Here is a 13,029-nt window from a genome sequence, read left to right as displayed (position 1 = left end):
CAGTAACCCAGCATGGCCACTGTATGGAGCTGTCTTCTCCTAGCTTCACTTACTGTTTATGTGGGCACCACAGCTTTGGCAAACTGCCTGGGTTTCAGCATTTTTATGCCTAGAGAATGCTATCTTTTGATTAAAAACAAAAAAACACCACTAGTCCAAAAACACCACTAAGCAGCGTAAACTGGAATGCACTTTAATAAAATTAAGCCAATTTTATTAAATTTTATTTGGGCTTGTTGTTGGCTTTTGTGAAATGAACTTGTTTTTAAAGGGGTTTTTATGGAATTTTCTTTTCTTCAGCCTTTCAGCCCATGATGTCAAGTTATAATACTGTGTAATATGCTTCTATTACCTCTGTGCGCCACTGTCCTGTTTTCATTCACATGACCCAGTGAGTGGGTGGATAGCATTACTTTATTAAATCCCTTCCATCCTGCTATTCACCCACCCTTTGAAGCATAGTCACACCCCCTGAAGACCATGTGACTTATGACATTTTGTCTCTGGCACATGGAATGCTGGGAAAGGTCAGAGACAGGGATAAAATACAAAGACTTGCACTACAGCACTTCCTGTGCTTCCGTGCATGAAAAAGGGACAAAGTAGACCACAGAAATAATAGAAGCAAATTACACAGTATTCTAACTTGGCTCAAATGCTTAAGAAAGAAAAATCCTGGAATACCCCTTTAATGGTGCATGGTACCAGTTTCTATTGACACATTGTACATTGTGCTGGCTCACACTGGGTTTCGTGCTGGTTTTCAATGTCTATGGTGCATTGTGCTGGTTGCACTGGCTATTGTGTTCTGGTTGTGGCTGTCTATGAACGCTTGTGGCTATTATATTGGTTGTCCTCAAGGCTGTACTTATAGCTCCTGCTGCCCAATTGGGTAATTCCAAGTGCACCAAAATTATTTCATGCAGATCTGTCAAAAATCTTCAGCATGCGGAATTTGTTGCAGACTCACCATGTATCTTACCCCTATGCACAGACAGCGGTGACATCCACCACAAACCCGCCATGTAAAGAGTGGCTGTGTATGTAAATTTGAAGGAGAAATTCTCTGCAGTTCTGACCCATTTGGATTTACAAAAGTATTTATCATTTTCTAACCTGTTAAGAACCAAGGATGTACCGGTACTTCCTGAGTCCTTTCCGTTTCTATTACGCAGGGCCACAGTGCGGCCCCGCGTCATAGCGGGTCGGGCCCAGCCTCTAACAATGGCCAGGACCCGTGGTTAATAGCGTGCAGCACTAATCGTGGTGTTGCGCGCTATTAACCCTTTAGACGCGGCATTCAAAGTTGAACACTGCGCCTAAAGTGAAAGTAAAACAATGCCGGTTAGCTCAGGGGGCTGTCCGGGATGTCCGCGGTGAAATAGCGGCATCCCAAACACATGTAACACAGCAGGAGGGTCCCTTACCTTGCCTCCTGGTGTCCGATCGCCAAATTACTGCTCAATGTCTGAGATCCAGGCATGAGAAGTCAAGTGGCAGAATCATTGATCAATGGTTTCCTATGAGAAACCATTGATCAATGTAAAAGATCAGTGTGTGCAGTGTTATAGCCCCCTATGGGTGCTATAAAATTGCAAAAAAAAAGTGGGAAAAAAAGTTAATAAAGATCATTTAACCCCTTCCCTAATAAAAGTTTGAATCACCCCCCTTTTGCCATAAAAAAAACTGTGTAAATAAAAATAAACATATATGGTAGCGCCGTGTGTGGAAATGTCTGAATAAAAAAAAATATCCTTAATTAAACCACACGGTCAATGGCGTGCATGCAAAAAAAATTCCAAAGTCCAAAATAGTGTATTTTTGGTTACTTTTTATATCATGAAAAAATGAATAAAAAGCGATCAAAAAGTTCGATCAAAAAGTTCCTCATACCGCCCCATATGCGGAAAAATAATTTTTTTTCCTGCATGTAGTTCTGATTTTTTTCAGAAGTACGACAAAATCAAACCTACCGTATATAAGTAGGGTATCATTTTAATCGTATGGAGCTACATAATAAAGAGAAGGTGTCATTTTTACTGCGTAGAAATGGAAGCCCCCAAAAGTTATAAAATTGTGTTTTTTCTTCAGTTTTGTCGCACAATTTTTGGGTAAAATGACTAATGTCATTACAAAGTAGAATTGGTGGCGCAAAAAATAAGCCATCATTTGGATTTTTGGTGCAAAATTGAAAGAGTTAAGATTTTTTAAAGGTAAGGAGGAAAAAATGAAAGTGCAAAAACTGGAAAAAACCCTGGTCCTTAAAGGGTTAAAGGAAAACTGTCAGCTTGCTGATCAGTTTCATGCTGACTTTGCCCGGATCTGCCCAGCCGTTCTGCCGATATCTTCGTTTTTCCCTATATGCTAATGAAGTGCTAACTGGCACAAGGGGGGAAACTGGCACTCTGACATCACCGCCGCTGGCCGCAGCGCCGCCCAGCTCAACAATATTCCTCCCCCCCCCCTTCCGCCGCTCCCTCTTCATTACAGAGCGGGGAGAAGAGGGAGAGGCAGAGGGAGGGGAGCAATATTAATGAGCTGGGCAGCGCTGCGGCCAGCGGAGGTGACGTCAGAGTGCCAGTTACCCCGCCTGTGCCAGTTAGCACTTCATTAACATATAGGGAAAAACGAAGATATCAGCAGAACAGCCGGGCGGATCCGGGCACAGTCAGCATCAAACTGTTCAGCCAGTACCACTGGTTAGTGCGGTGGAAGCAAGCTGACAGTTTTCCTTTAAATCACTGAACAGCTGCCCCCTCAACCGTTTTGCCCTAGGCAAAGGCCCTGGGGTGCCTTATGGCAAATATAGTCTTGGTTGTCATCGCTTACAGTGCATTGTACTGGTTGTCACTGACTGACTGGGGTCACAGATTATGTACAATGTCCATGTAGAAATTCTGCAGCATTTACAACTCTTATCATCCTACATTTACACTATTATTTACTAGGTACTATGCACTGCACTATAGTGGGGATCAAAAGTTTGGGCACTCCAGGTAAAAATTTGTATTAATGTGCATAAAGAAGCCAAGGAAAGATGGAAAAATCTCCAAAATGCATCAAATTACAAATAAGACATTCTTATAATATGTTAACAAAAGTTAGATTTTATTTCCATCATTTACACTTTCAAAATAACAGAAAACTAAAAATGTCATCTGCAAAAGTTTGGGCACCCTGCAGAGTTAATATCTTGTACCCCTTTGACAAGTATCACAGCTTGTAAACGCTTTTTGTAGCCAGCCAAGAGTCTTGCAATTCTTGTTTGAGGTATCTTTGCCCATTCTTCCTTACAAAAGTCTTCCAGTTCTTTGAGATTTCTGGGCTATCTGTCAAGCATTGCTCTTTTAAAGGGGTACTCTGGTGCTTAGACATCTTATCCCCTATCCAAAGGATAGGGGATAAGATGCCTGATCGTGGGAGTCCCGCCGTTGGGGACCCCCGGGATCATGCACGCGGCACCCCGTTTGTAATCAGTCCCTGGAGCGTGTTCACTCCGGGACTGATTACCGGCGACTGCAGGGCGGGTGGCACGTGACGTCACGCCCCCGTGTGACGTCACGCTCCGCCCCTCAATACAAGCCTACGGGAGCGAGCGTGACAGCTATCACGCCCCCTCCCGTAGGCTTGCATTGAGGGGCGGAGCGTGACATCATACCGGGGGCGGGGGGGGGTGACGTCACACGCCGCCCGCCCTGTAGTCGCCGGTAATCAGTCACAGAGCGAACACGCTCCGGGGACTGATTACAAACGGGGTGCCGCATGCATGATCCCGGGAGTCCCCAGCGGCTGGGACTCCCGCGATCAGGCATCTTATCTCCTATTCTTTGGATAGGGGATAAGATGTCTAAGCACCGGAGTACCCCTTTAAAGTCTATCCATAGATTTTCCATTATGTTGAGGTCAGGAGATTGTGAAGGCCATGGCAAAACCTTCAGTTTACGCCTCATGATGTAATCCCCTGTGGACTTCGAGGTGTGTTTAGGATCATTATCCATTTCTAGAAGCCATCCTCTCTTTAACTTCAGCTTTTTCACAGATGGCATCAAGTTAGCGTTCAAAATTTGCTGAAATTTTATTGAATCAATTTTTCCTTCTACTCGTGAGATGTTCCCTGTGCCACTGGCTGAAATACAACCCCAAAGCCTGATTGATCCACCCCAATGCTTAACAGTTGGACAGAGGTTCTTTTCATTAAATTCTGTTCCCCTTCTTCTCCAAACGTACCTTTGCTCATTCCGGCCAAAAAGTTAAATTTTAACCCCATCGGTCCACAGAACTTGTTTCCAAAATGCATCAGGCTTGTCTATATGTTCATTTGCAAAGTTTAAACGCTGATTTTTGTGGTGAGGATGTAGAAGAGGTTTTCTTCTGATGACTCTTCCATGAAGACCATATTTGTATCTCTTAATAGTGGAATAGTGTACCACAACTCCAGTGTCTGCCAGATCTTTCTGGCAGGATTGTGCAGTCAAATGTGGGGTTTGAATTGTTTTTCTCACAATCCTGCAAGCTGTTCTGTCTGATATTTTTCTTGGTCTTCCAGATCTTGCTTTAACTTCCACTGTTCCTGATGACTGCCATTTCTTCATTACATTCCGAACAGAGGATATTGACATCTGAAAACGTTTTGCTATCTTATAGCCTTCTCCAGCTTTGTGAGCGTCAACTATTTTCAGTTTCAGATTTCTAGACAACTGCTTAGAAGAACCCATGGTGCTGATTGTTGGGGCAAGGTCAGATGAGTCTGGGCATTTAAAACCTTTGAGATTGACATCACCTGGTCTTCCCAGATGATGATTGAGAACAATCCATGACACTGGCAGGTCTCAGCTTTGCAAAGGGGGCAGTGCATGCTATAAATTCTGCAGGATGCCCAAACTTTTGCAGATGCCATTTTTTTGTTTTTTGTTATTTTGAAAGTGTAAATGATGGAAATAAAATCTAACTTTTGTTGACATATTATAAGAATGTCTGATCTATAATTTGATGCCTTTTGGAGATTTTTCCATCATTCCTTGGCTTCTTTATGCACATTAATACAAATTTTTACCTGGGGTGCCCAAACTTTTGATCCCCACTGTATGCATTTCTATGCTGCACATTTCTATGCTGCACGATCATAGACTAAAATGGATTTACCTGCGTAGGTTTCGGAATACAAATATAAAAAACAATAAAAGCAATACACAAATTTTCTACAAATACTTAACAAACAAAACAATATATATATTTATATATATTTACAAAATGCATATCAAAATAAATTCTAAAACAAAATACATAAAAAATGTATCAAAATATAAAAAATTCACAAAGAAATTCATATATCAAGCAAAATAAAAAAAAACACAAATTCAAAAAGTAAAAATAAAACACAATACAGAGTAAATAAATGAAAGGTTTTCTATTCTTCCTGCAAAATATGTTTAGTTGAAACTGTGAAATAAACCAAAGCCCAAACCTGTATTACCAGCACAAAGTGTTCAGAATATTTTCTTTAACGATTTTCACCTCCAGAGCTGACTACATTTTGGAATATTCAGCAGGGGAAAGTGGCGCCAAGAACAAGATGGCTGATAGAGGACGCCGAGCTCTTGAGGTGTTGGATGTGATACAGACTCTTGACCCTCCGTCTTATTATAAAGTGCAAGTTTGAAAGAAAATGAATGGCGCAGATTGTGTTTTTCTCCTGCACGGATGGACGGCCAAGCCTTTTATTACTGCCTGTTTGCTTTGGGTTTGGCTCATTTCAATATTCACAATCAAACAGGGCCAGGGAGCTGAGGGAAACTTCAGCCAAGCTCGTGTCGGAGAGAGCCAGGCAAAAGATGAACTACGTCGCTCACCAGTAGGTGTCACCTGGACCTTGCACAGATGATGAACAAAGTCAATGGGACAACCAGAGAGGCTGCTTGATTTACCATCTAGAATGAGATTTCACCCATGATAAGACACAGCTGTCGGGATGGAATTGGCAATTGTTTTAGTGAAAAAGTCACCGTGATCTTAAAAAAAATAACTTGAGACTATAATTGTCAGCCAACGTGTGTTTTCCTCCTTTTATTACAGGAGCTGCTCCCGAAGGCCTAGAACAGTCTGAAAAGTGTCTTGATAATTTTCATCTTACAGTTCAAAAACTCCCCTATTAATAACAGATGAAAGTACAGAAGTTGGCTTCAATGGAGGTAACCGGCTCCGACGGCGCTGACTGACCAGGACACAGTGAGGAGGATAAAAACGGACTTTAATACCAGGATGCAACGCGTTTCGCTGCGCATGCGCAGCGAAACGCGTTGCATCCTGGTATTGAAGGGGTTATCCAGGATAAAACTTATATATATATATATATATATATATATATATATATATATATATATATATATCACCAGGCTTCAGAAAGTTAAACAGATTTGTAAATTACTTTTATTTAAAAAATCTTAATCTTTTCAGTACTTATGAGCTTCTGAAGTTAAGGTTGTTCTTTTCTGTCTAAGTGCTCTCTGATGACACGTGTCTCGAGAACCGCCCAGTTTAGAAGCAAATCCCCATAGCAAACCTCTTCTAAACTGGGGGGTTCCCGAGACACGTGTCATCAGAGAGCACTCAGACAGAAAAGAACAACCTTAATTTCAGAAGCTCATAAGTACTGAAAGGATTAAGATTTTTTAATAGAAGTAATTTACAAATCTGTTTAAATTTCTGGAGCCAGTTGATATATAAAAAAAAATTTTTTTCCCCTGGATAACCCCTTTAAAGGGGTACTCCAGTGGAAAACTTTATTTTTTTTTAAATCAACTGGTGCCAGAAAGTTAAACAGATTTGTATTTTACTTCTATTAAAAAATCATAAACCTTCCAGTACTTATTAGCTGCTGAATACTACAGAGGAAATTCTTTTCTTTTTGGAACACAGAGCTCTCTGCTGATATCACAAGCACAGTGCTCTCTGCTGACATCTCTGTCCATTTTAGGAACTGTCCAGAGTAGGAGGAAATCCCCATAGCAAACATATGCTGCTCTGGACAGTTCCTAAAATGGACAGGGATGTCAGCAGAGAGCACTGTGGTCATGATGTCAGCAGAGAGCACTGTGTTCCAAAAAGAAAAGAATTTCCTCTGCAGTATTAAGCAGCTAATAAGTACTGGAAGGATTAAGATTTGATTGAAGTAATTTACAAATCTGTTACTTTCTGGCACCAGTTGATTTAAAAAAAAAAGTTTTCCACCGGAGTACCCTTTCAAAGTTAGTTTTTATCCTCCTCGCTGTGTCCCGGTCAGTCAGCGCTGTCTGAGCCGGTTACCTCCATTGAAGCCAACTTCTGTACTTTCATCTGATATCATCTACTGGAGAGCAGCAGACGACCATTTATATATTGTGCCTGAAACATTGTTGTGTATGAATCTACACAACCACCCAGGGTGAGCAGTTAACCATTTGATCTCTCACACAGGTATTGCTGGTTTTACCCTATGGAGCGCTTGTTCTTTTACTCCTATTAATAAGAGAACAGAGGAATTAACTATACGCCTCATTTGAAAAAAAACAAAAAACTGTACAGCTTGTATTGGAATCGGTGGAGGTACCAATATAGCAGTGACCAGTTTACAATATGGTCCCATTATTTATTTGTTTCTGTCACTTGTGATTATTTTATGTCTCACTAGTTTTCAAAGGAAGCCAAATACATTTTCAGTGTATTTTTTAAGTGTGGGAGAAAACCCCATGCACACACACAGAGTTAAAGGGGTTCCCCAGCATAAGGTGATTTTAGTCCATACCTGGCAGACAGTAATGGACATGCTTAGGAAGGATCTGCGCTTGTCTTGGGACTAAATGGCTATGTTGTGAGATTACCATAACACTGTGGCTAGCTGTTTGTGAACCAGTATTTCCTGTTTGACTTTTCTTTTTTTGACCACAAATCCCACAATTCCATCTTCCTCCCTCCCACACATGAGCCAACCCACCCATTGAAACATAAATGAGCTGCATCCATTCAAATCAGTGTGGTTTTCAATCAGGGTGCCTACAGCTGTTGCATTAGTTGCAGATTGATCTCTCTCCCACCAAGTGATTCCTCCACCCATTGAAGCAGAAAGGCTCCTTGTGATCACCTGACTAGTGATGTCAGATCTCGGCCGCATTGCAAGCTGGGAAAAATCTGAGACAACAGTCATTTTGTATGCTGGTAAAAATAAATATAGGAGTGAAAATCACAGAAGAATTGTGAGAAAACCGTCACACACAGGTACAGGCACTATATTATGAACTACACTAACTTTACAGCCCCTGTAGCATAGTCAAATAAAAAAAAATCCTGGAATACCCCTTTAATATACATACTTATCAAAGGTGCCCTTGATTTTATCATATACTTTATTGCAAAACAAAAAAAAAATATTTATGGGGTGTAATTGAAAAAACACACATTTTTACTATTTTGTGGGAGTTTTCTTTTTTTTCCTGAGTTCATCTGATGTAAAACTGACATTTTGGGCCTCATTTACTAAGCCAAAACCGAACAGTTTTTTTGGGGTTATTTTGGCGCAGAGTGTCTGCGACATGTCTGCGTCAGTGTGTGACAGTGTGCGCCTGGAAAATCCGACAAACCCGACATTGCACTGTGAAATCTGAAAAGGGGGCGTGATCTGTCACAAAGGGGGCGTTGCTAGTCCAAAAGGGGGCGTGGTTTCACAACTCAACTGATTTACTATTGAATTCACAGAAAATCCTGTGGATAAATGACTGGAAATTTCCACCTAGAAAATGCTTGTCAGAAACTACATTTCCCACTAGTAAAAACCCAAGGCCCATTAGCTTTATTCTGTGGTTCAGTATGATTACAGTGATACCACATATTATGTTTTATTGCTTAAAAAAATATTGCTTTTGTATCACCATATTCTTACTCCTGTAGGGCTAGGTTCACACTGCATTTGTGGTTAAAGGGGTACTCCGGTGAAAAACTTTTTTTTTTTTTTTAAATCAACTGGTGCCAGAAAGTTAAACATATTTGTAAATTACTTCTTTTAAAAAACGTAATCCTTCCTGTACTTATTAGCTGCTGAATACTACAGTGGAACTTATTTTCCGTTTGAAACACAGAGCTGTCTGCTGACATCATGAGCACAGTGCTCTCTGCTGACATCTCTGTCCATTTTAGGAACTGTCCAGGGTAAAAGGAAATCCCCATAGCAAACATATGCTGTTCTTGACAGTTCATAAAATGGACAGAGATGTCAGCAGAGAGCACTGTGCTCGTGATGTCAGCAGACAGCTCTGTGTTTCAAAAAGAAAAGAATTTCCGCTGTAGTATTCAGGAGCTAATAAGTACAGGAAGGATTAAGATTTTTTAATAGAAGTAATTTACAAATCTGTTTAACTTTCTGGCACCAGTTGATTTAAAAAAAAAAAAGTTTTTCATCGGAGTACCCCTTTAAGTTTAACATATACATGTCATACTCTTGATAAGGGTAAAAATGTAATGTTTACAAGGGTACTCCACTGGAAAAAAAATTTTTAAATCAACTGGTGCCAGAAAGTTAAACATATTTGTAAATTACTTCTATTAAAAAATCTTAATCCTTCCAGTACTTACCAGCTGCTAAATGCTCCACAGGAAGTTCTTTTCTTTTTGAATTTCCTTTCTGTCTGACCACATTGCTCTCTGCTGACACCTCTGCTGAACTGTCCAGAGTAGGAGAAAATCCCTATAGCAAACCTCTCCTGCTCTGGACAGTTCCTGAAATGGACAGAGGTGTCAGCACAGAGCACTGTGGTCAAACAGAAAGGAAATTCTAAAAGAAAAGAACTTCCTGTGGAGCATACAACAGCTGATAAGTATTGGAAGGATTAAGATTTTTTAATAGAAGCAATTTAAAAAAATGTTTTCCAGTGGAGTACCCCTTTAATGAATGCTACAGCAGCAGAATTTCTTTCCTGTTGACTTACATCATAATTTACATTATTGAAGTTTAGAACTTTTAAATAAAAAAAATGGAAAGGGGGGTGACTTGAAGTTTTTATTATGGAGGATGTTTTTGTAATATTTTCAAAAATATTTTTTTATTATATTTTTAGTTCCCTTGATGAGAAAGTGACAGCTGTTTACCCGCATTTAACTCAATATACTAGGTTATAGTGCAGTTGAACAGCTTTAAAAAGAGGGGTCATTGACAGTAATCAGTAGTAGCAGTAAGCAGTAGTTTCAGAGTTATAGATCTTTCTTCTAGCTGCATTGCGCATGCAATACTTAATTTGTCCAGTGGTGGAGCTGCAGGAGAATTAAACACTTGCTGCCAGATCCCCTCTTCGGGGGATTACCACGTTCACTTTTCAGTGGGACCCTCTGATCAGCCTAATGTTGTTTTTTTCACGAAGTGGACAAGTGATAAGAGTATAAATTATACTGGTCTAACCACTGAGATATCCACTGATCACAGGAATGGGAGTCCAGTGCCCCCAGTGGCTAAATGGAGTGGTAGTCAGACATGCGCACTGCTGCTTTGCCTAACTATACGGGCTTACGTTGTATGAAGTGGCAATCATGTCCGACCACCACTTCATTCATCCAGGGAGCACAGGGGAGCTTTCTTCTCATAATTGGTTGGGTGCCATTGATTAGACATTTATAACTTATCCTGCCAGTATGTAGAGAGGGTCCTTCATGGAAAAATATCTTTAAATGGTGGTCAAAGGAACTAATCCATCATTTTGCCATTTGATGTTTGGTCAAAAAAATACCACCAAAAATTGTTTAACAAGAAAGCGACCCTCTAATATTGATTTATGTTCTGTCATGTTACAAAAGATAAATTCCTCACAGGATTAGCATAAAAAGTCATCAGGATATTTCTAATTAAGATTAAAGGGGTACTCTGGCCCTAAGACATCTTATCCCCTATCCAAAGAATAGGGGATAAAATGTCTGATCGCGGGGGGTCCCGCCACTGTGGACCCCCGCTTTCTCGCATGCAGCACCCACCTCTGGGAGCTGCACGCAGCGCTGCAGCCTCAGAGTCTGCCGGGTCATGACCCCTCCCATAGACTTGCATTGCGGGGCAGGGCGTGACGTCACACAGGGGCAGAGTCGTGTCGTCACGATACTCCGGCCCCGTAGTCGTGACCTGGCAGACTCCAAGGCTGTAGCTCTGCGTGCAACTCCCAGAAGTGGGGTTTAGAAGTCTTAGGGCCGGAGAACCCCTTTAATTAAAGCGTATCACTTTAACAAGGCCTCATCTCTGTCACTGGCTCTTTAATATCCTATGCACCTCAGTAGGGTTGTTCCTTTGCTCCCTGATATTAGAAGTTTGAGCCTCTTCTTTGCCATCACTTAACAGGCAGGCCGGGCGTACGAGCCTCTGTGTGTGAATTTCCTCCAGTAATTGCTTTGTGGCATAATTTTTGTTCAGAATGTCAATTTTATGGCAATGGGCACATCAAAAAGTCAGATTAGAAAATCCAATTAACCCCCCCTTTTTTTCTCTGTAAAAATATTTGATCTCAAAGAATAAACCAGATGGGACGTATAATATTAGTCTGTTTTTTTCCTGCGCTGTCTCTGCTCATAAATCACCACACAGATAACTGTAGATTAATTATAACTTCAAGCCTTGCAAATCCCATCAGAAAGGTTTACAGGGTCCCTGTTGAGTAATGCAAAAGATATAGAAACCAGGGCTCGGTGGGATATTATGTAAAAAAAAACCCTAATTGGACAGACTTTAACTCCTTTGCAGCCGCGTACTGGGGCCTTGCGGACCCAGCGGGCGATCAGAAGAACGAATCTACACAGTATCCTAAAGTTTTGATATTAACGAATGAAAATGTTCATTACGGCCCAGATGGAACATCTATATTTGCCGGATATACTGTGGTGGGCGAGATATTTATGGATATACTAAATCTGTCACTGAGAAGTCATTTTTAACAAACACACATTAAGTGCATATAAATCTGCTGCACTCTAGTAGAAGAAATACTCTCCAATCCCAGCAAACGCGAATGTCCCATAAGACAAGGGTAGAGTTTGTGAAAATCTTTCACTGTGGCCTTCTATGACTGATACAAATATAGTGACTTTCTTGCAGGGATTGTCTACTTTTGATAACCACTTCTCATACTAGGGTACAAGTGGCTATAGGTGACTCAAGATCAACTCTACTACCCAAGAGTCACTTCAAACAAAGATCTGCTCAAGACCATCTAGAGCGGTGGTCTCCAAACTGCGGATCTCCAAATGTTGCAAAAACTACAACTCCCTGCATGCTGAATGAACCTAAAGTGCCCAGCTCCCTCTGCCCGAACGGGATCTCCATCCCATCTGTACACATTAACCCAAAAATTAAGCCAAACATTGTTTACACCAACATTGGGTGAGTGATACCTTCAGTCTTTGGGTTGTTTTTTGTATGTATGGTCACTAGTCTTCAGTAAATTGACTACAATTTTATAGAATTTTTAACTAGAAAGAAATATATATATATATATATATATATATATATATATATATATAAATGTAGAGTTTGTGAGAATATTTCACTGTGGCCCACTATGTTGGTAGAACACTGGCACCATTTATAATGACTTTCTTGCAGTGGTAGTCAACTTTTGATACCCCTTCTCATACTAGGTTATTAGTTGCTATCATTTACTCAAGATCAACTCTACTAACCAAGAGTCAGGTCAAGCTAAGATCTTGACCATCAAAGATCTGTCTGTCATTCTATTTCAGCAAAAACTGTGGTTTTTAAGCCTGATCAAAAAGGAGGCAAAAGATAAGGGCCACCCCTGGCCAAAGCTTGGAGTAACCCACTTGTACTTAAGTGTCTGCCTAATCTGTTGCCCAAACATAATTCAGGACTCAAAGTCTAGGTGTAGCTGCCCAAGAATAGGAAGCTGGTAAGATGCCTAATCTATGGGTGAGTATCTTTTGTATATCTGTGTTGAAAAGCTTGCATATTAAGCATATGAGAAGTGATGGATAAAAGCTTTGGATAAACACAATCCCATGTGTGTCCCATGTGTG

At 40.7% G+C, this 13,029-nt stretch overlaps 1 protein-coding gene across 18 annotated transcripts in view; it reads right to left on the bottom strand.

The window, feature by feature from the left end:
• The window catches only part of KLHL29 (kelch like family member 29), a 917,635-nt gene that overhangs the window by 80,329 nt on the left and 824,277 nt on the right, over window positions 1-13,029 (bottom strand). The window lies entirely within an intron of this gene.

The sequence above is a fragment of the Hyla sarda genome, chromosome 3, assembly GCF_029499605.1.
Source record: "Hyla sarda isolate aHylSar1 chromosome 3, aHylSar1.hap1, whole genome shotgun sequence".
In the NCBI taxonomy this organism is placed as follows: domain Eukaryota; kingdom Metazoa; phylum Chordata; class Amphibia; order Anura; family Hylidae; genus Hyla; species Hyla sarda.
This window is presented reverse-complemented; position numbering and strand designations above follow the sequence as displayed.